The following is a 20,499-nucleotide window of genomic DNA, read 5'->3' on the forward strand; positions in this document are numbered from 1 at the left end:
ATTTCTTCCACAAAAACTCTTAGGCCCTGCGAAGTTAATTTGAAATCCTTCAACAGTCTGATTTGGTTTAGCACCCTGTGTGGCATTATTCCCAGGGTGCTCTTTAGTTCTGGCTACGGCTCTGGAAAAACAGAGCCCAACCAGTACCTCCGGGGCCCAGAAGGCACTGAGCTAGTACTGAGAACGGCTGGGAGCTCACTCACTGGGTTTATTCGGGCTCAGCGTGGGTCCTCTTTCTTTCGTTTGTTAATCCTTACCAGAGAATATTTTTCCCCACTGATTTTTAGAGAGAATAGAAGGCAGGAAGGGAGGGGGAAGAGAGAGAAAGAGAGAGAGAGAGAGAAACACTGATGTGAGAGAGACACATTGATTGGTTGCCTCCCACATGTGCCCCAACTGGGGACAGGGATTGAACCTGCAACTCAGATATGTGCCCTTGACTAGGAATTGAACCCGTGACCGCCTTGGGTGTGGGCAGACACTAACCACTGAGCCACCAGCCAGGGCTGGGTCCTCTTAATTCTATTTCTATTTTTTTTTACATTGCTATTGCTACCCTCCCTTTAAGCTTCTTCCTCTGGGCTTTACTCCTCCTTAGTTCCCTATAGATTCCCCTTCCTAAAGCTGGTTTTGGTTCTTGGCTTCCCACCATCCACCCCACCTAACCACTAGTGATCCCTACCTAGATCTATGCCCGACTACCTGAATGCTCATCTCTACTTACTCTCTTCATGACAAAGCATAAAGTAATCAGCACCTGCTGTGTCCTTCAGACCATCTCTATGCCTTTGACAAGCACAAGCATGTCCCAGCTGTTCCTTTAAGAATATAGGAGATTTTTATCTTCGCAGACTGTAATAAGAATAAAAGGGAAGAGTGATGTTTCAGATTCCCAAATCTATCTATCTATCTATCTATATATATATATATATATATATATATATATATATATATATATACATAAGGCTAATTAATAAGCAAAGTGTCCCCTCGGGAGTTCAACCAGGAGACAGGGAGTTGGATCACTCGCTATGATGTGCGCTGACCAGCAGGGGGCAGCACAGAATGAAGGAAGGTCCCGGCCAGCAGCGGGAAGGCCCCAATCGGCCCTGATTGCTGGCCAGGCCTAGGGACCCTACCCGTGCCCGAATTTCGTGCATTGGGCTTCTAGTCCTATATAATAAAAGGGTAATATACAAATTGACACTAACGGCGGAACGACCACTCTCTATAACACATACTGAACACCAAGGGATAGACGCTCAATGCAGGAGTTGCCCCCTGGTGGTCAGTGTGCTTCCACAGGGGGAGCACCGCTCAGCCAGAAGCCGGCTCATGGCTGGCCAGAGCACTGGCAGGAGCCTTTCCCGCCTCCACGGCAGCGCTAAGGATGTCGCGGGGAGTGGGCCTAAGCCATTAGTTGAACATCCCCCAAGGGCTCCCAAGCTGCAAAGGGATGTCTGAGTGCCAGCTTAGGCCCAATCCCCTTGGAAGCAGGTCTAAGCCATCAGTCGGACATCCCTGGAGGGGTATGGGACTGTGAGAGGGCGCAGGCCGGGCTGAGGGACCCTCCCCCGCCCCCCAAGTGCATGAATTTTCGTGTACCGGGTCTCTACTATAAAATAAAGTTGTTTGCTTTTTCAGATTATGCACACTGCTCTTCTCCTCAGAAAGCAGTGCTGCTTTTAACAGCATATGAGCCCTCCCTCCCTTCCACTCACCCTAGTCCTCCACCCATCCCGAACAGTACACACCCAAGGCTCCACTACACTTATCCTGGGTTTCTAACCCTTTTTCCATTTCTAGTCACCAATGTCCTCATAACCCTCCAGTGGAAATTATTCCAAACTGCCTGGCCACAGGCCCTGCCGCCTTCCCCAAGTACTTTTCACATTGTGCCACCTTCTTATTTAAGAACCTAAGGGTCCCTGTAAAAGTCTAAGAGAATATTCCAGTTCCAAGTATCTAGGGACCCAATGGGTGCAATGTCTCTACTTCATACAGAGAGAGGGGAAAAATATGAAAAAGCAAATAGGCAAAAAGAAAACAATTGGTGGTTCTGGTAAAGGGTAAACAAGAGTTCCTTGTACTATTCGTACAATTTTGTATAGTTATATCAAAATAAAGTAACAAAAAAATAATCTAAACTCCTCATCTTAGTATCAAGTTTAACAATAAAGAGTTCCTTCTTACTAACCACCCCAGTCAAGCTGGCCTGTGATGGTCACACCTCTACCTACCATCTTGTTTTTGTCCCTCTCTCCATACCTCAACTCAGGATTTCCCCCACCCCTCCTGACCAACAACCGCTTCCTTCACTGGTTCACTTCTTCCAGTGGAGCTGAAAAAGGAAAAGAATTAACATTTATCATCTGCTATCAGCCAGGCCGATATCATGCTTTGTACTCACTGTATATTATTTTATCTAATTCTTCTAACAACTCTAACATGGGAGGTATTAGCTTGAGACTTGGCAAGATTAAGACACTGGTCCAGAGCAAGCAAGAGATTAATCAAAATAAAAAAGCCAAAAATGAAAAAGCCAGAATAAAAAAAAAACAGAAATTACCATTGAATCCTATGGGATTTATGCTAGTGAATGCAGCTATCTGACAAGATAAAATTAATATAATAAAAATTAGATAGTATTAGAAGGGGAGTTGGAAACAAGCTATGAATGTGTACTAGGAAGTCAAAATATCTTGTCTAAAAGTGAAAGTTGTTTAAAAACACTCTAAACTATTACATTTTGTTTTGTTTTGTAACTTTAAAAAAGACCCTGTCCAAATTACATAGTCATTAAGTACAGCGCTGGAATGGGAACCCAGGTAGGCCTCTGCTGTCCATAGCTGATCACACCTCACTGCTTCCCTTTCCTGACCAACTCACCTACAACCTACTCACTCACTCAATGCATGCCAGGCCCTGTTCTAAATGCTGCAGATACATTAGGGCAGTGTCGCCAACCTTTCGGACCTCACGGACCACTGGTGGTGACCAATGCAGTAGAGAACAAAACAGATAAAGCTCTCCAACTTCACGAAGCTTCCATTTTAGTGGGAGGAAACACAATAAAACCAGTCGTTATCAAACACGTATATAGCACTTACTCAATTTTATAAATATTAACTCATTTAATCTTCATAAAAAAAAAACTGAGTTAGGTATCATTCTTACAAATGAAGAAACCGAGCTAAAGGGGTTAAGTAATCTACCCAAGGTGACATAAAGAAGTACATTAGTGAAGCCAGGACTTAAACCCGGGCAGTCTGGATCCAGTGCCCAGGCTACTTACTATGCCTCTCCATAAACTTTAAGCATGCTGGAGGTTGGAAAGTACCCTGGAGAAAAGGAAAATATAAAGCAGGATAAAAAGAAAGAGGAGTACTAGGGAAAAGGGGACATGTTGACATTTTAACTGGGTGGCAAGAGAAGCTTTCACAGAGAAAGTAACATCTAAAAAAAGAAATTCAATGGCTAAGAGAAGTTAACCATCTTGGGGAATATATTTCAGGGAGAGGAAACACTGTGCAAAGGCCCTGAGGCAGGGCGCCTGGAGTGTTGGAGGGAACTGTAAGGTGCCAGAGAAGCTTGAGTAGAGGGAGTGAGGGGAATACTAACTACTGCATTTTTAAAAATATATATATTTTTTTATTGATTTCTGAGAAGAAGGAAGAGTGTGAGAGATAGAAACATCAACGATGCGGGAAGAACCAAGATGGTGGTGTGGGTAAATGCAGGTACTTGCAGCCTCCCACAACCACATCAAAATTACAACTAAAATACAGAACAACCATCATTCAGAACCGCCTGAAAGACGGCTGAATGGAAGTCCTACAACTAGAGAAGTAAAGAAGAAAGCACAGTGAGACTGGTAGGAGGGGCGCAGGCACTGAACAGGCTGGTCTGACACCCACATGTACCATTGTTTTCATTGGGAGGGAGATTGTCACTGGTAGCTTGCCTGAGATGAGCAAAGGGGTCCCAGCCCCACACCAGCCCCCACCCCAGGGTCCCATATCTCTAGTATGTTCCTTTAAACTAGCTGACAGCCAACATCTCTCTACAAATGGCAAAACTATGGCAAAGAACAATTAAGTGATTCCCCTGAGTTCACTGTCAGCAGCAGCTGAATCAAAGTTTTCTTATCTAGACTGAGAGATCAGGGAATGTAGAGGCCATAACAGCTTTATCCTCCTTTGTGGCCCACCCATCCCCTCTCATGCCCAGCACAGAACCTTATAGACCTAAGACAGTGAGGACTTCAGATGTTCTGGATCATAAGAACAGGCTCACAGATAGTAATGATTGACACAGTGAACCAAACAGTGACACAGTGTACCAAACACATCAACACAGGCATAAGGCACAAACATTTAGTTACATCACTGAGAATGTAGCTAATGCAGTGATCACCCCCTTTACACAGAGAGCCTTCTCTGTACTCCTTTCTCATCATGTGCAGAATTTCCAGACTCCTTTTCCCATAGTTCCCAGAGAAGTAAGCAAGCTCTAGCTACTTAGAATAATAATGTTCTTATTATTACAGAATATGCATTAGTCGCTGCCCTATTTCTGATTGCAATCTTTTAAAGTAGCAAAAAGAAAACCCCTTTCTGCACTAAGTCAGAAATGGTAGGGTACCTTTTCCACTCATTTTATTTCCAAAATAAATTCCTCCAATCTAATATCATTTTATTTTCCAGATCAAACCTAGAAGAAAAGAAATCCATCCTAGAAGAATCATTTTCTATAGGTTGAGATGCAGTGGAGGTCCCAGAAAGAACATGTTTGTACCTAAAATTGAGCTCTTGAGTACTGTGACTGTTGTTCCATTTAAGAGATTAACTTTTTCATGAAGACAGCAGGGAATGGCAGGAGCTGTGTGAAGCAAAACATAGTGCCAGCCCTCTAGCAGTTGGAAGCTCAAGATAACAAGTTATCCTTCAGCTCTTAGACTGCTTCTCTTTTTAGGCAATTGCTGGTCCTGCCACACCCCACTAAGCAGCTGCTCAGTTAGGTAAATGATGGGAGTATGAGTTCCAGAGCAGAACAGGTACCTACCTGTGTCTATAATGCTGTTAAAGGAAGCAGTAGCATTATTTTTTCACACATGACAGGTAATCTTAGAGTAATAGCTATCGAGGGGTGCTAGGTTCAAAAACAACTATTAGATAATAGTACTGTATCAATGTTAAATACCTGATGTTGATCACCATAATATGGTTATAGAAGAGGATGTGCTTATTCTTGATAAACCTACACTGAAGTAAATAGGGGTTAAAGGGGCACAAAGTCTCCAACTTTCAAATGGGTCCCCCCCCAAAAAATAGCATATATATGGGCGGGGGGAGAAAGATAAAGCACACAGGGCAAAATGTAAACTATTAATAAAATGCAATTAAGAAATGTAGATAACAGCTAGAAGGGGCACTGAGTACTGCTCTTGCAACTTTTCTGTAAATTTGAAATATTATCAAAATTAAGAGTTATCCAAAAATGGAACTTTACCTATTCCCTGACAGATAGATGGGCATGCTGTCCCAGTCACAGCAGGAGCCACTTCCTGCCTAAAGCACCTGGAAGCCAAGGCAGCAAGGTGGGTGGCATTGTGACACTCACAGGGAGACAATCAGAACAATTAACCATGCAGACAGAATCTGAGAGCACCTAAGACACCAGCTATTTCTGGGTTTTTCCCTAAAATCAGGTCATATTTTCTGGGTTTTTCTCCAGAATCAAGTCATATTCTTGGTACATAGAAAACGAGATCAGGTTTACCAAAATGGGGCTGGGCAGGCACCAAACTTGAAACTTCAGTGTTATCTGGGCTCTGACCTCTCCTTATCTCCTCTATCTAATCAGTGTTCTCCAAAGTTCTCTGGCATCAAGTCCCTTCCTCTCTATTTCCATCACCAACATTTTGTTCCAGTTGCTGGTCATGTCAAACCTGAACATCACCAGTTGCTCAGAGTAGGCAAACCATGAGCTGTGGGCCAAATCCAACCTGTAAGTGAAGGATGGCTTTTACATTTCTAAACAGCTGAGGCAAAAATAAATTAAAAAAAAAAAAAGACTGGTGACATGTGAGAATTATATGAAATTCAAATTTGGGGGACATAAATGAAAGCTTCATTGGCACATGGCCACACCCATTCATTTTCCAGTTGTCTGGCTGCTTTGATACTACAATAGGAGAGCTGAGGCATCAGAGACCATATGGCCCACTGAAACCTAAAATATTTACTTTCTGACCCTTTACAGTAAAAAGTTTGCTGGCTTCTCCCATAGTTGGTCTTGCTTGACTGTCATCTCTCCCACCCCCACGAGATTAAACAACATAAAATGCTACTTTCATACTGTTGCTCAGTGTTAGACACCTCTGATGAACTCCCTGTTGCCTATACTACACACTGTGCCATAGCATCCATAAGATCAGATGAATAAACTTGCTTCTAACAAGAAAAGCCCATAAGGCCATGCCTTTGTTTATGCTGTTCTCTGCCTATTAGAAAACTCTTCTGGCCTTCAACTGCTAAGCTCATTGCTAACTTAACTTCCCAAGAATACTTCCTGGTTCCCTCTCCTCTGCTTCCACAGCACCCTATACTTACCCTCATTGCATCTCTTACCACTCTACACTAAAAATCTATTTGTGTGTCTGTCTCCCCAGCTACAGTAAGATTCCAGAGGGCAAGGAACACATCTTACTCACCTCCCAGAACCTGGCACAGCAGTCCATACATACTGAACTCTCTCCCAACCCCACCAGGCTCACTCTCAACCCTAAGCTTTGCTCATCCCAGCACCCCTTTCATCTCATCTAGATAATCCTAGCAATGACCAGGGACACAGTCTCTACAGGTCCATGACAATCAGTGCAGACTAGGGTTCAAACCCCAGGCTCCTCTCACTCCAGTCTGTGTGATCTTGGATAAGATGACCTCTGGGGTCATCACTGGTAAAGTGGGATGTTGCAGCCTCACCTAACCTGCAGGGTTGACAGTGCATGGAAACATCTAAACCAGTGCTTCACATACAATAAATTCTCAATGAAGTCACCTGTCTGTCCCATTTTGGTATTTCATTGTTTTTCCTCCCCCTTTTCCCAAATGAGTGGTTCATGAACAGGGATAACGTCATACACTTCTACAAACTGTGCCCTGCCCTAATATCCAGTATAGCTCAACATATGGAAGAGGAGCCTAAGAAATGGTAAATTAATGAACAAATTATCCCAAGAAGTCTAAAGAGTTGCTAATAAGAAAAATAATGCAGAGCCAGAGATAAGGCAGAGAATAATGAAATAGAGAGCAGGAGTTGGAGGCTGGAGACACTTGAGGGAACTCATATTAATAAGCACAAACCCACTCATGCTCCCTGGAGGCTATTTGTGGATGAAAGGAAACCAAAGTCTTAATATTCCACTTCGAGTTTTGTAAGTATGAATCAATAATAGTACTAGCTGACACTAGGGTGCTCACTGTGTACTTAGCAAATGCTTGGAAGAATTCTAAATGCTTAAGACCATTGCATCGGTGAAGAAACTGAGGCCCAGGGAGGTTAAAGAACACACCCAAAGTCATACACAGTCTAAGTCTAGAGTTCATGCTCTTCAAGACATGTTGGGTTTTGTTTTGTTTTTAATCCTCACCCAAGGATATGTTTTTATTGATTTTTACAGAGAGAAGAAAGGAGAGAGAAACATCAATGTGAGAGAGAAAAATCAAACCCACAACTAGGTAGGTGCCCTAACTGGGAATTGAACCTGCAATCTTTTGGTGTATGGGACAATGCTCCAATCAACTGAGCCATCTGGCCAGGGCTGGAGGTTGGTTTTTTTTTTTTAATCTAATGTAGTTCCATCGTTTATCAGGTAAGAGATCTCAGGTAAGTCATCTAACCTCACTGCGCCCCATGTTTCCCAAACTAAATGCATCATCATTTACTTAACTTATTGTAAGAATTAAAGGAGATTGCTCTGGCTGGGTGGTTCAGTTGGTTGGAGCATCATCCCATGCATCAAAAGGTTACAGGTTCGATTCCAGGTCAGGGCACATACCTAGGTTAAAGGTTCAATTCCTGGTCAGGGCATGTGCGGGGGTTGAGGGGAGGCAACCAATTGATGTTTCTCTCTGTGTTTCTCGAAATAAAGAAAGAAAGGAAAGAAAGAAAGGAAAGAAAGGAAGACAAGAAAGAAGAAAGAAAGAAAGAAAGAAAGAAAGAAAGAAAGAAAGAAAGAAAGAAAGAAAGAAAGAAAGAAAGAAAGAAGGAAGGAAGGAAGGAAGGAAGGAAGGAAGGAAGGAAGGAAGGAAGGAAGGAAGGAAGGAAGGAAAGAAAGAAAGAAAGAAAGAAAGAAAGAAAGAAAGAAAGAAAGAAAGAAAGAAAGAAAGAAAGAAAGAAAGAAAGAATTAAAGGAGATCCTATCATAAGGTGTATTTATAAAACAGACTCCTGATAAATTAGTTCCCTTCCCACCTTTCCTATACACCTCAATATAATCCTTAATATAAGTAAGGATTTTAGCCAAATTCCTTGACCTCCTTTACTACTGGGGAACAATCTTTACTCCACCCTGGGTTTTCTTGTGTATTGCCTATGCCCAAGCCTTTGGATTCCACAAAAGCCTGCAAAAAACAGCCTGGAGACAAGCATGAAAGGAAAGCCAGTGCAAAAGTAGCCTAGTGAAGCAGCACAGATGGCAACGTTCCAGATGACTCCTGTACAATTAATACTATATGAGCAAAGGCTAGCCAGCTGGGTGCTGCCAGGACACACTCTGACAGCCAGCCATGACAGCATCTGGTTCTGTCTGCCATGCCAACAAGCGGGATGACAGGCCTGGAGGCCTGTAAAGGCAGAGCCCAGTAACATCCATGGCTCTAAGGTTCCATGTGTGGTGGGCAACAGAGAGGGCAAGGCAGGTAAAAGTGACAGGCAGTCATTCCCACCAATGGTGGAAGATCAGACTACCTGAAAAAGTTGTATCTAGAGAAGTAAAATTTTAAATTCCTAGAGAAGAAATTCTGTTGCAAAATTCTTGTACTGTGAAGAATTAAATTTAAAGCCAAGAAGTATAGATACACACTGTACTTTGGAAGTTAATCCACATTTCTATACATCAGGTTTTTTTTTTTTAAAGCAAGGGAAACCTTTAAGCTGATGATCCCTTCTCTGGGGTCATTGTCATGGACAGAGAGAACTTTTCCTTAGCAGCATGTAAAAAGGTCTAAATGTTATTACCACACCGAGACAACTCAATTAATATAGCAGAGCAATTGTCAGAAGTTGCTTAACTCATTTCTAGAAAACATAAGTAATTTCTATTTGAATGGACTTAAGGAAGATGGAGGAGTGGGAGGCCTGGCAGACACCACTCCAAGGCCACCAGGTTCCAAGGTCCCTGCAGTATTGTGGTTCTAGGGTGAGAAAAGAGCCTTGGAGATAACATGGTCACCTCTAATTCCCAAAGCATCAGTTAAGCACCTCCATACCCAGGACTACTCCCACTCCTGCTGAAACACCTGGGAAAGAGAACAACCTGACAGCAGGCTCTTCTAGCAAGGGCTGCCAATCCTCTGGAGCAGTGACTCCAGGTTAAGTAGTGACTGCAAAGACAATCTGCCAAGCCCAACAGATCCACAGTGATGATGGACTTAAAGGCAGCCTGCAGGAAGGGGTGATGGCACCAGCCTTTCCTGCAACCAAAGTACAGGGCTGGTCCTCAGAGAGGAGCTCTAAAGTGATCCTCTATTTACAAAAACACAAACATTCCAGAAACAATAGCCACAGCGGGTAGGTAAATTCTAGGAATTCTCAATCTTTGTGTGCAAAATTAACAAAACCTAATCAAGAACTATTTTGCCAATTAGTATACATTTCCTTTTTTTCTCCCCTTCTTTTTAAAAAATATATTTTTAAAGAGAGGAAGAGAAAGGGAGAGAAACATCAATGTGAGAGATAAACATAGATCAGTTGCCTCTAGCACACACCAGGACTGGCGTTCAAACCCACAACCTGGCCATGTGCCCTGACAGGGAATCAAAACAGCAACCTTGCCCTAGCCAGTTTAGCTCAGTGAATAGAGCATCGGCCTTCCGACTGAAGGGTCCTGGGTTTGATTCCGGTCAAGGGCACATACCTCGGTTGCAGACTCCTCCCTGGCCCTGGCCCTGGCAAGTGCGGGAGGCAACCAATCGATGTGTTTCTCTCACATCGATGTTTCTCTCTGTCTTTCCCTCTCTCTTCAACTCTCTCTAAAAGATCAATGGAAAAATATCCTCGGGTAAGGATTAACAAAACAAAAAAACAAAAAACAACAAAGTGTAAAAAAATATAAACAAAACAGCGACCTTTTGGTGTATGGGACAACTCTCAAGCAACTGAGCCACATTGGCCAGGGCAGTATAAATTTTCTTACCACTTCATGTTCAGAGCTCCCTGGCCAATTAAGTCACTTATCACAACACTATGGTTTTCTGTATTTGTGTCTGCCACCAGTAGAATTGTGGTGACCCCTTGTAGGTGAACATCATATTACCTGGCACTTGCTCACATATAGTAGTTGCTCACTAAATGTGCTGAAAGAAAGTCCCAGTGTGTAAACTAAAGTTCTTATATTTCCTGGCTCCCTAAGGGTGTTTGAAGCCCATAGCTTCTTTGTGCCCACTCTGCCCACTAAGGCTGGGCACACCATATACAGTAAATCCTGGAGCCTGATTCAAGTTGCCATCTCACAAATTTCTTTCCCATCCCATACTTTTTCTTCTCCATTTCCTCTTCCTTTCACTCCCTTTGCACTTCACCTTTTTAGCAAGGTAATTAAACACACAGGACTTGGAGTCATCTAGCCTCTGCAACTTACTGGGTTTATGGACCTGTTACTCTCTGGAATAGTTCTATTGTAAAATAGAAGTGATTAGACCTACCTGAAGACTAGAAATGATGTGTGTATACAAAGCACTTGGCACAGTGTCTAGTCCACAATAAAACTCAGTAAGTGACAGTTACTACTCTAATAAAAGAGAAAGACGCAAATTAACTGTACCTTCACACCCACCAGCCAATCAGGAGTGAGTATGCAAATCAACCCAATAAATATGGCGCTTAATTTGCATACGCAGGAGCCAAGCGGCCAGGGGCGGGGCGGGACACAGGCCTTCTGCACTGCCTCAGCTGCTCCAGGCCTCTGGGCAGCGTGGGAAGGCAGAAAGGCGGCTCTGGCCGGAGCAAAGGCAGTGTCGGCCCCAGGAGAAGGAAGGCCCATTCTTGCACAAATCTTTGTGCATCGGGCCTCTAGTTACTATATAATTGTCCATAGGAACCATTTATCTAAATGGTATTTATAATGCTAAAAGGCAGATTGATTTTCCCCCTACCTCTGTATGTCTGCTTTTGAGACAAACCTACCTATTTTGAAAACAAACTAAAGATGTCCATGTCACTAGTTAGAATCTTCCCTTTTTCTTTTTCACAGGGAAATAAATGAGTGATCAGTCATGATCAAACTGGGTAAAAGATTCTGTTGCAATCAGTGGTTAAGATCCCAGACTAGTTTGGTTAAAAAACTAAATACATGAAATAAAAATCATCCATAAAGTAGCTGAGCTAGGGCAATAACAGGTTCTAGGTCTTGGGAACCAGAAACCCACACCAAGCAAAGGCATAGTAAATCATGTTACCTCCATTTCTTCACCTATAAAAAGGGTATAATATACTGTACTAAACTTTGATGACCTCACAAAAGTAAGAATCAATGAGATAACTTGTTTTGAAAAAGCTTTAACTTCTTCAAAGGAAAAGCAGTAAGTAAATTCAGAGCATGATTATTATTAAAATACTAGGGGCTCGGTGCACGAAATTCGTGCACTGGGTGTGGGGCGGGGGGGAGTGTCCCTCAGCCCAGCCTGCCCCCTCTCACATACTGGGAGCCCTCAGGCATTGACCCCCATCACCCTCCAATCGCAGGATCGGCCCCTTGCCCAGGCCTGACTCCTCTGGCCTAGGTGTCCGGCCCGGGCAGCGGGGACCCGCAGCTGCAGCGGCCCCACGATCGTGGTCTCCGCTTTAGGCCCAGGCAAGGGACCCCTAGCTCCCGGGACTGCCAGCTTCCACCGTGCCCAGCTCCCATCGCTGGCTCCACCCCTACTTCCTGCTATCACTGGCCAGGGCGGAAAAGGCACCTGATTCTCCGATCATGGCTGGGGGGCAGGGCAAAGGCGGCCCCAGGGCCGCCTTTGCCCTGCCCCCCAGCTCTTAGCTCCCCCCTGGGTTTCCGATCACTTTCAGTGGCAGGGGGCTTCTTCCTGCTTTCCCTTTCGCCTCCCTGCATTGTGCCTACATATGCAAATTAACCGCCATCTTGTTGTCAGTTAACTGCCAATCTTAGTTGGCAGTTAATTTGCATATAGCCCTGATTAGCCAATGAAAAGGGTAGCTCGTACGCCAATTACCATTTTTCTCTTTTATTAGTGTTGCTAACGCCTTGCCCTAGCCAGTTTTGCTCAGTGGATGGAGCATCGGCCTGCAGACTGAAGGGTCCCAGGTTCGATTCCAGTCAGGGCATATACCTTGGTTGCGGGCACATCCCCAGTAGGGGTTGTGCAGGAGGCAGCTGATTGATGTTTCTCTCTCATCAATGTTTCTAACTCTCTATCCCTCTCCCTTCCTCTCTGTAAAAAAATCAATAAAATATATTTAATAAATAAATAAGTAAAATGTAACGCCCAATAATATGACATAAATAAGCCAGTAATGTTTCTTACTCCTTTAAGAACATTTTGATAACCTTTAAAATATATATATATATTTTTTATTTCAGAGAAGGGAGAGGGAGAGATAGTAACATCAATGATGAGAGGGAATCATTGATCAGCTGCCTCCTGCACACCCCACACTGGGGATCGAGCCCACAACCCAGGCATATGCCCTGACAGAATTTAACATAGGTCAACTCTCAACCACTGAGCCACTCTGGCCAGCCTTGATAGCCTTTAATCTGTTCACATGGAGCCTGCTAGAAGCAGCAGAAGGTAAACAGCTGCTCTTCACAAAGCCCAGGTCAGAGGCAGAGCCCATCAAACTTAAGACTGCCTTACTTGCCAGTCAGGCTTCTCCCATCCGGGCCAGCTCTGATGCCAGTGCCAGAAATTAGGAAAGGTTTATGATTCCACTTGGACTTGTCAAAGCAACAACCAAAATCCTCATCCACAAGCTACTCAACAGACCCACAGAGTTGTCCTTAAGTGTGTACCATCCTTTCTGAAAAAATGCAACACAAGCCAGGAGGAAGTGCTCAATTTTTCCTTGTTTGATTTTCATTTCTAGGTCCAGAGGTTTGAGTTTCATTTTTAACCTAACATAAAAATTTTAAAGTGAGAGCTAGAGGTTGGGGTGGGAAGAAGACTGACAGGGGCTAATCTTCCTAACTTAAGAGGGGAGCATGCAATCAAACTGCATCCAATTTCATCACCCACAAATGTCCTGAGAGAAAAAAGATTATTTACATTTATTAAATATCTACTATGTACTCTAGAGTCTATTTTCTCTCCCACACTTAGAAACACCACAAACAGCCATCACCAGGGAACCATACCAGGAAGATGGGTGTGAGGGGACTCACAATCTGGCAATCAAGTCCTAGACATTTCAATGGTTAGTGTTATGAACACAAAGAGTCTTGGCTAGGAACCAAGTTCAAGTTCCTAAAGATCCTTTGCAAGAGGAACTCCCAAACTGTTTTCCCTAAAATTCTGGAATTAACTCATGCTATTTAATGTACAATTTTAAAAGTTTAAAAAATTTTTAAGCCTGAAGCAGCACAAGAATTCAATGTAGGGCTAAAACAACCTGAGCGAGATTTCTGACTCAAGCACATCTGACAAATATGGAATTCATAAGATTCTCTTAAAGGCCTTTTACAGATGTGCTCACAGGGGAAGGCAACCACAACAATGAACTGGCATATGTGTGGACAGGTAATGAGAGAGCAAAGCCTTCCTGCTGGCAGCAACAATTCCAAGTACGAAGTCTTTCTCACTATAAAACCCAACTCATTCTCACTCCTAGGTTACAAGCTGTCATCCTAAATGATTGTCTATGTCGAAAACTGTCAGATGGGACCAAATGCACATTGGTGTTCTGATGTTTAAATGCCATTCTCTTTATCCACATCCCAGTAAAAAAGTAAAAAAGTGATAAGCCTTAAAAAAAAACACTATTTACAATTTACCTCCATTCCTCTGCATTAATGCATTTCATGTAAACCATAATTAACTTCTGCGTTAAATACCAACATTAAAAGAACATAAATGTGGTTTGTATTCGGTGGAAACGCTTTCCCTGAATTATGACTGTGGAGAAAAATCTGCCAAGATATTAAGGCCAGTCCATGTCCCTGGACGGGATGAGGTAAGAGGTCTTGCCTGAGGGCCCAACAAACTGCGATGACTAGCTTACCATCCTCCCAGAACCCCACAGCTCAGGCTGCCACAGCGTCTGCTTCCTGCTAACACCCGGTGAGCCTCTGATCTGGGTACAGGACTCCTTGAGATGATTTGTAAAGTAGGAATTTCCAATGTGCCACGCAGACCTCCAACAGCGAGGTCTGGTGAGGCAGTTAGGGAAGCGGGAGGGGGAGGCTCATAGATAAGTGATGCATGTGGCTGCCATCATCTCACCCTGTCCGAGAAAATAAAGGAAAAAGAACTTGAGGGTCCTTTCCTGGCCATCTGCCACACAGACCTCAAGAGCCTACTCAGCCCCCGCCAGGCCTGCAGACTAAGGCTCTCAGGACAGGACCTACCCGTGGAGGCCGACGATCCGCCCGGCCACAGGCGACTGAAGAGGGTCGGGTCCCCAGCTCCGGGGAAGGCCGGCGGTCCGGCAGCGGGCAGGCCCCACTCACCCCCAGCTTCCAGAGCCTGCACCAAATGCCTTCCAGAGCCTCCACCCAAGTCCCGCTCCCGCTTCCACAAAGCGCTGAAACCTCCCTGGGACTCGGGGCCCGCACGCCTGCGCCGCACCCAATTCCAGGGGCCCGGAGACCGGGCCCCGCCGGAAAAGGGCTTGGAAAGTCCGCCAGAAGGAGGCGCCAGGCACACGGCGGCCCCCGCGCCCTCGAACAGCCAGGGCGGCAACGCTTCGGGCACAAGTCGGGTAGTTGTGATCACCTGCTCCAGGCCGCCAGCCGTCGTCCGCGGAAACCCCGAGCTCGGGGTGCAGCCCGGTCCTCACCTCCGCCTCATGCTGCTGTGTTCACCTGGCGCCGGCGACCCCTGGCCGGCCCTGGCCACAACCCAGCAGCTCAACAGCATCCAGCGCGAACCACTGCACGGAGCGGACAGCCCAGGCAGCTGCGACGCTGCCGGCTGGGAGGGCACATGGAAGGGCAAGGGCTGCAGCCCTCCAGCGCGACCACAGGACCCCGGCTTTGGGGGGTGACAGATCTAAGTGCACCTCGGCAAGTGCCACGTAGCTCCCAACCTCCGGGACGCTGTTGCTACCTACAGACTCCAACAGTGCCAGAATCTCACGGTTACAGGCAAAAGATAAAGAAATAAGCTGTTGCCTCGCAATTCCCCTCCTCTACTCCCCCCCTCACGGTTCACATGGTACATTCCTCAAAGCCTGGCCTTGGCGACAGAGGGAGCAGTGGATTGGTTGGGAATCTTGGAAAGGAACGAGGAGACACAAATAATGGCCAATGGAAAAACGCGGTGGGCTGCCAGAGGAGAAAAAGAGAGGGTGCGCTTAAAGGGGACTCGTTTGTTGCTCTCAGTACCCGCCACAGCAAAACTAGAATGTTCTGCCTGTTCCTATCCAGATGGGAAACAAAGAAATTAGGGAAATCCTCAAATGTTGGGGTTAGAGAGCTAAAAGAAAATGTGGACAGAACTGAACCAGATATAAGTGTGTGACTTTGGATGGGTTACTCCATTCTCTCAGCCGCAGTTTCCTCATCTAATACAATGAGGACATTAAGCAAGAATTAATCCCTGATGGTCCTCATATTTTGTGATCCTATGATCCTTTGTATGGGATTGACAATATTTACTCTTGAATATTCTTCGATTTGGTGCATGCTCCACCATCCTAAAGAACTTTGGCTGGAAGTTGGTAGACTTTCTGACACCAAATCCTTTACAAAGACAATATCAACTACATCTTTTGTAAAGACAAATTAAATATTATTTCTGGATCCCTGCTCTCATAAAACAGAGCATTTTTCTTATTCTTTTTTATATGTGGAGAGTCCACCCTCCCCCCTGAAAATCTCATAACTTCTACTTTTCCAAGAGTCACCTCTTCCTCTTCTCTCCTCACCCACGTAATTAGATAAAACTTCAATTAATATTCATTTGCCTGTTGAACTGTTCAGAATCCCTGTCTTTAACAACAAATCTCATTGCTCAGTCCTCATTAGAGTTACTAAAGTGCTCCTCTCTATCTGAAGTCTGTGAAGGCCACTCAGCTATGCATAGCCAAATATGCTTTCAGTCATACTACTTGTCAAATTTAAGACTTTGAAAACACCCTCTTGAAGCCTAGTCTGCTCTATTTTAGAGCAAGTGGTCAGGCCTGCATTTAGGCTATCAAGCTTCTTTTTTCAGAACTTTTCAATCTCCCATCATCTGGTCACCCTACACCCACTCAACCTTCTTCCAAATTTTATCAGTTGTTTGGATATAATTTCTACTCCCAGACAGACAACTAATCTATTTTTCAGAGATCTCTGGAAAGTCCAGTTCCTCCATGAAGTCTTCCTAGGCTGATTAACAGAAGGCACTAGTTTACAGAGCTCCCATTTCTACTCTGTGCCCCCATAACACTGATTTTCTGCCCAAATATGCAATTTGTATTGACATATTTACTTCTCTCATGCATTTACAACAGCAGTGACGGCAGCTTACATTTATTAAGTGCTAGGCACTGTTTGAAATAATGCTTTGCATTCATTATTTCATTTCACCTTCATGTCAACTCTATGAAATGTTGTTATTCTTACTGTTTATACAAATAAAACTAGAGGCCTGGTGCATGGACTTGTGCACCAGTGGGGTCCTTCGGCCAGGCCTGTGTCCTCTTGCAATCCAGGACCCCTTAGGGGATGTCGGAGAACGGTTTTTGCCTGATCCCTGCAGGCCCGGTCCAAACAGGAGAGTGCCCGATCCTGTGCATTGAGCATCTGCCCGCTGGTGGCCAATGAGTGTCATAGCAACCAGTGGACAAGTGGAACAGTTGAACAGTTGCTTAGGCTTTTATATATATATACTAGAGGCCCGGTGCACAAAAATTTGTACACTTGGGGGGGAGGGGGGATTCCTCAGACCGGCCTGTGCCCTCTCGCAGTCTGGGACCCCTCGGGAGATAACGACCTGCTGGCTTAGGCCTGCTCCCGGGTGGCAGAGGGCAGGCCCAATCCCTAGGTTCAGCCCCTGGTCGGGCTCAGAGCAGGGCCGATTGGGGAGTTGGGGCACCGCCCCCTGTCATGCACAGAGCAGGGCGGATTGGGAGGTTGTGATGCCACCTTCAGTCACGCTCAGGGTAGGGCCGATTGGGGGGTTGGGGCACCGCCCCCTGTCACACTCAAGGCAGGGTAGATGGGGAGGTTGTGGCGCCACCCCCTGTCACTCACAGAGCAGGGCAGATCAGGGGGTTGGGGAGATCCCCCCTGTCACCCACAGAGCAGGGCTGATCAGGGGGTTGGGGAGATCCGCCCTGCCATGCACAGAGCAGGGCGGATCAGGAAGTTGCCATGCCACCCTAAGTCACGTTCAGGGTAGGGCCGATTGGGGGGTTGGGGCACCGCCCCCTGTCACACTCAAGGCAGGGTCGATGGGGAGGTTGCGGCTTCACCCTGTCACACACAGAGCAGGACCGATCAGGGGGTTGGGGAGCTGCCCCCATCAGGCACAGAGCAGGGCCGATCAGGGGGTTGGGGTGCCTTCCCCTGTCACGAACAGAGCAGGGCGGATAGGGAGGTTGTGACTCTGCCCTCTGTCACAAACAGAACCGCATGGCGATCAGGGAGTTTGGGCTCTGCCCCCTGTCACACTGCTCCAGGGGCCAGGAGGCCTCGCGGCTCCGCTGATCCCAGTGCTGGGAGGCCTCGCGGCTCTGCTTGACACTAGGGCACTGAGGCCTTGCTGCTCCACTGATCCTGGGTTCAGGAGGCCTCGTGGCTCTGCTGATCCCAGCCTGGGAGGCCTCGCAGCTCCACTGATCCCAGTGCTGGGAGGCCTCACTGCTCCGCTGATCCCGGTGCTGGGAGGCCTCGCAGCTCCGCTTGACACAGGGGCAGTGGGGCCTCGAGGCTCCGCTGATCCCGGGTTCGGGAGGCCTCACGGCTCCACTGATTCTGGGTTTGGGAAGCCTCGCGGCTCCGCTGATCCCGGGGCTGGGAGGCTCCCCTGATCCCAGGCTGGGAGGTCTCGTGGCTCTGCTGGACCTGGTGCCAGGAGGCCTCGTGGCTCTGCTGATCCCAGTGCTGGGAGGCATATTACCCTTTTACTATATGGGATAGAGGCCTGGTGCATGTGTGGGGACCAGCTGGTTTGCCCTGAAGGGTGTCCCGGATCAGGGTGGGGGTCCCGCTTGGGTGCCTGGCCAGCCTGGATGAGGGGATGATGGCTGTTTGCAGCTGGTACCACCCCCTTCAGGGTCGAGGTCCCCACTGGGATGCCTGGCCATTCTTTGTGAGGGGCTGAGGGCCATTTTCAGGCTGGTGGGTGACTGAAGCTCCCAACCTCTCCTTTTTTTCTTTTTTTTTTAATTCTTGGATTTATTTACCTTCTATAGCTGTCACTGGAGCTGAGAGCCAGCTTTAGCTCTGAGGCTGTAGCTGGCTGAAAGCAGATATCTGGGTTTGTTTACCTTCTATAATTGAAACATTGTTGCCATCACTGCCGCTTTAAGCTCTGAGGCCGAAGCTGGCTGAAAGCAAGTTTCTGGAGCTTGTTTAGCTTCTATAATTGCAACATTGTTTCTTAGAATGCTAGCTCAGAGCCCAGCAGCGGCAGGCGGGGAACCTTGGCTTCCTCCATCACTGGAGCAAGCAAGCCTCCTGTTTGCTTCAGCTGCCTGGCTGCCAGCCACCATCTTGGTTGGCAGTTAATTTGCATATCACCCTGATTAGCCAATGGGAAGGGTAGCGAAGTTACAGTTAATTACCATGTTTCTCTATTATTAGATAGGACTAGAGGCCCGGTGCATGAAATTCGTGCACTGGTAAGGACCCTAGACCTGGCCGGTGATAAGGGCCAATCTTTGGGGCAACCAGTGGGGCAATTGGGGACCCCTGCTCACACCCGCCTTGGCTGGCCTGGCACCACCTACTCGCCATCCCTGCCCCCTGCCACTGCTGCTGGTTAGGTCCTGTAGGCTGAGAGCAGCTCCTGCGATGAGCGGCTGCCCCCTGGTGGTCATAGCGCACCTATGGATGAGGACAGTGGGTGGGGAGTGAGGGCGGAGGGTGGGGTGGGAACTGGGAGGAGGGGAGTTATGAGGGGAAAAAAAGAGGAACAAATGTAATAATCTGAACAATAAAGATTTAATTAAAAAAAAAATTGAAGATCAGATAAAGAGCTTCCCAGACAAGAAAAAGCTAAAGGAGTTCATCACCACCAAACCAGCATTATATGAAATGTTGAAAGGTATTCTTTAAGAAGAGGAAGAAAAAAAGGAAAAGATAAAAACATAACAACAAAATGGCAGCAAATACATATCTATCAACAATTTAATCTAAAAATCAAAATAAATGCATAAGAAATCTAGTGAGCAGAATAAACTGGTGAATAAAATAGAATCAGAGGTAAGGAAATGGAACAGACTGATGACTCTCAGAGGGAAGGGTGCTGGGAGTGGGTGGGAAGAGATTAAACAAAGATCTTATATGCATATATGCATTATCTTTGGACACAGACAATAGGGTGGCGAATGCCTGGGGTGGGGGTGGTTGGGGAATGTGGGGGGGGAGGGGCGGGAACGGGGGGGGACAATGGGGGGAAAAAGAGGGACATCTGTAATACTATAAACAATAAAGATTTAAGATTTAATAAAGTATGCAAATAGACCACTTTCAGGGAAAGACCAGGAGAGGGGTCATTTCTGCTGTTCCCTTTGCACTGAGCCCTGAGGTGATAGCTGCAGAGAGGGGTCGTACCTGTTAAAAACTACTTCTTTGTTTGCTATAGTCTTGTAGGTCTTGTAGGTCTTGTGGATGCAAGTCCCATGTGGGTTCCAAGCCCTTCACTCCTCATGGAGAAGCTAGAAGTTTGGGTTCCCTCCAGATTCGATGGCATGTGCTGAGGGTGGGATTTTTGGTGAGAGTGTATCTCAACCTTTCCTGTTTCAATGTGGATATTTTCTTGTTTGCCCAAAGCATAAGAATCACTCAGCTGGTTCTGGATTACTGTCAGAGGGAATTGTGCTGTGTGTAGCTAATCATTTTGTGTGTCCATGGGAAGAGAGGAGTCCAGGAACCTCCTATGCCATCATCTT

At 46.1% G+C, this 20,499-nt stretch overlaps 1 protein-coding gene across 25 annotated transcripts in view; it reads right to left on the minus strand.

The window, feature by feature from the left end:
- Positions 1 to 15,310, minus strand: part of MICAL3 (microtubule associated monooxygenase, calponin and LIM domain containing 3) — a 279,395-nt gene extending 264,085 nt beyond the window's left edge. For 22 of the 25 annotated variants that reach the window (XM_059684295.1, XM_059684298.1, XM_059684293.1 and 19 more), the window contains exon 1: positions 15,171 to 15,310. The gene's annotated coding sequence lies outside the window, so the exon portion shown is untranslated. Of the gene's footprint in view, positions 1 to 14,803; positions 14,941 to 15,170 lie in introns of those variants that run through there. The other 3 variants (XM_059684274.1, XM_059684275.1, XM_059684276.1) reach the window with 3 other exon arrangements.
- Between the last annotated feature and the right edge of the window lie 5,189 nt (positions 15,311 to 20,499).

The sequence above is a fragment of the Myotis daubentonii genome, chromosome 2, assembly GCF_963259705.1.
Source record: "Myotis daubentonii chromosome 2, mMyoDau2.1, whole genome shotgun sequence".
Classification (NCBI taxonomy): Eukaryota; Metazoa; Chordata; class Mammalia; order Chiroptera; family Vespertilionidae; genus Myotis; species Myotis daubentonii.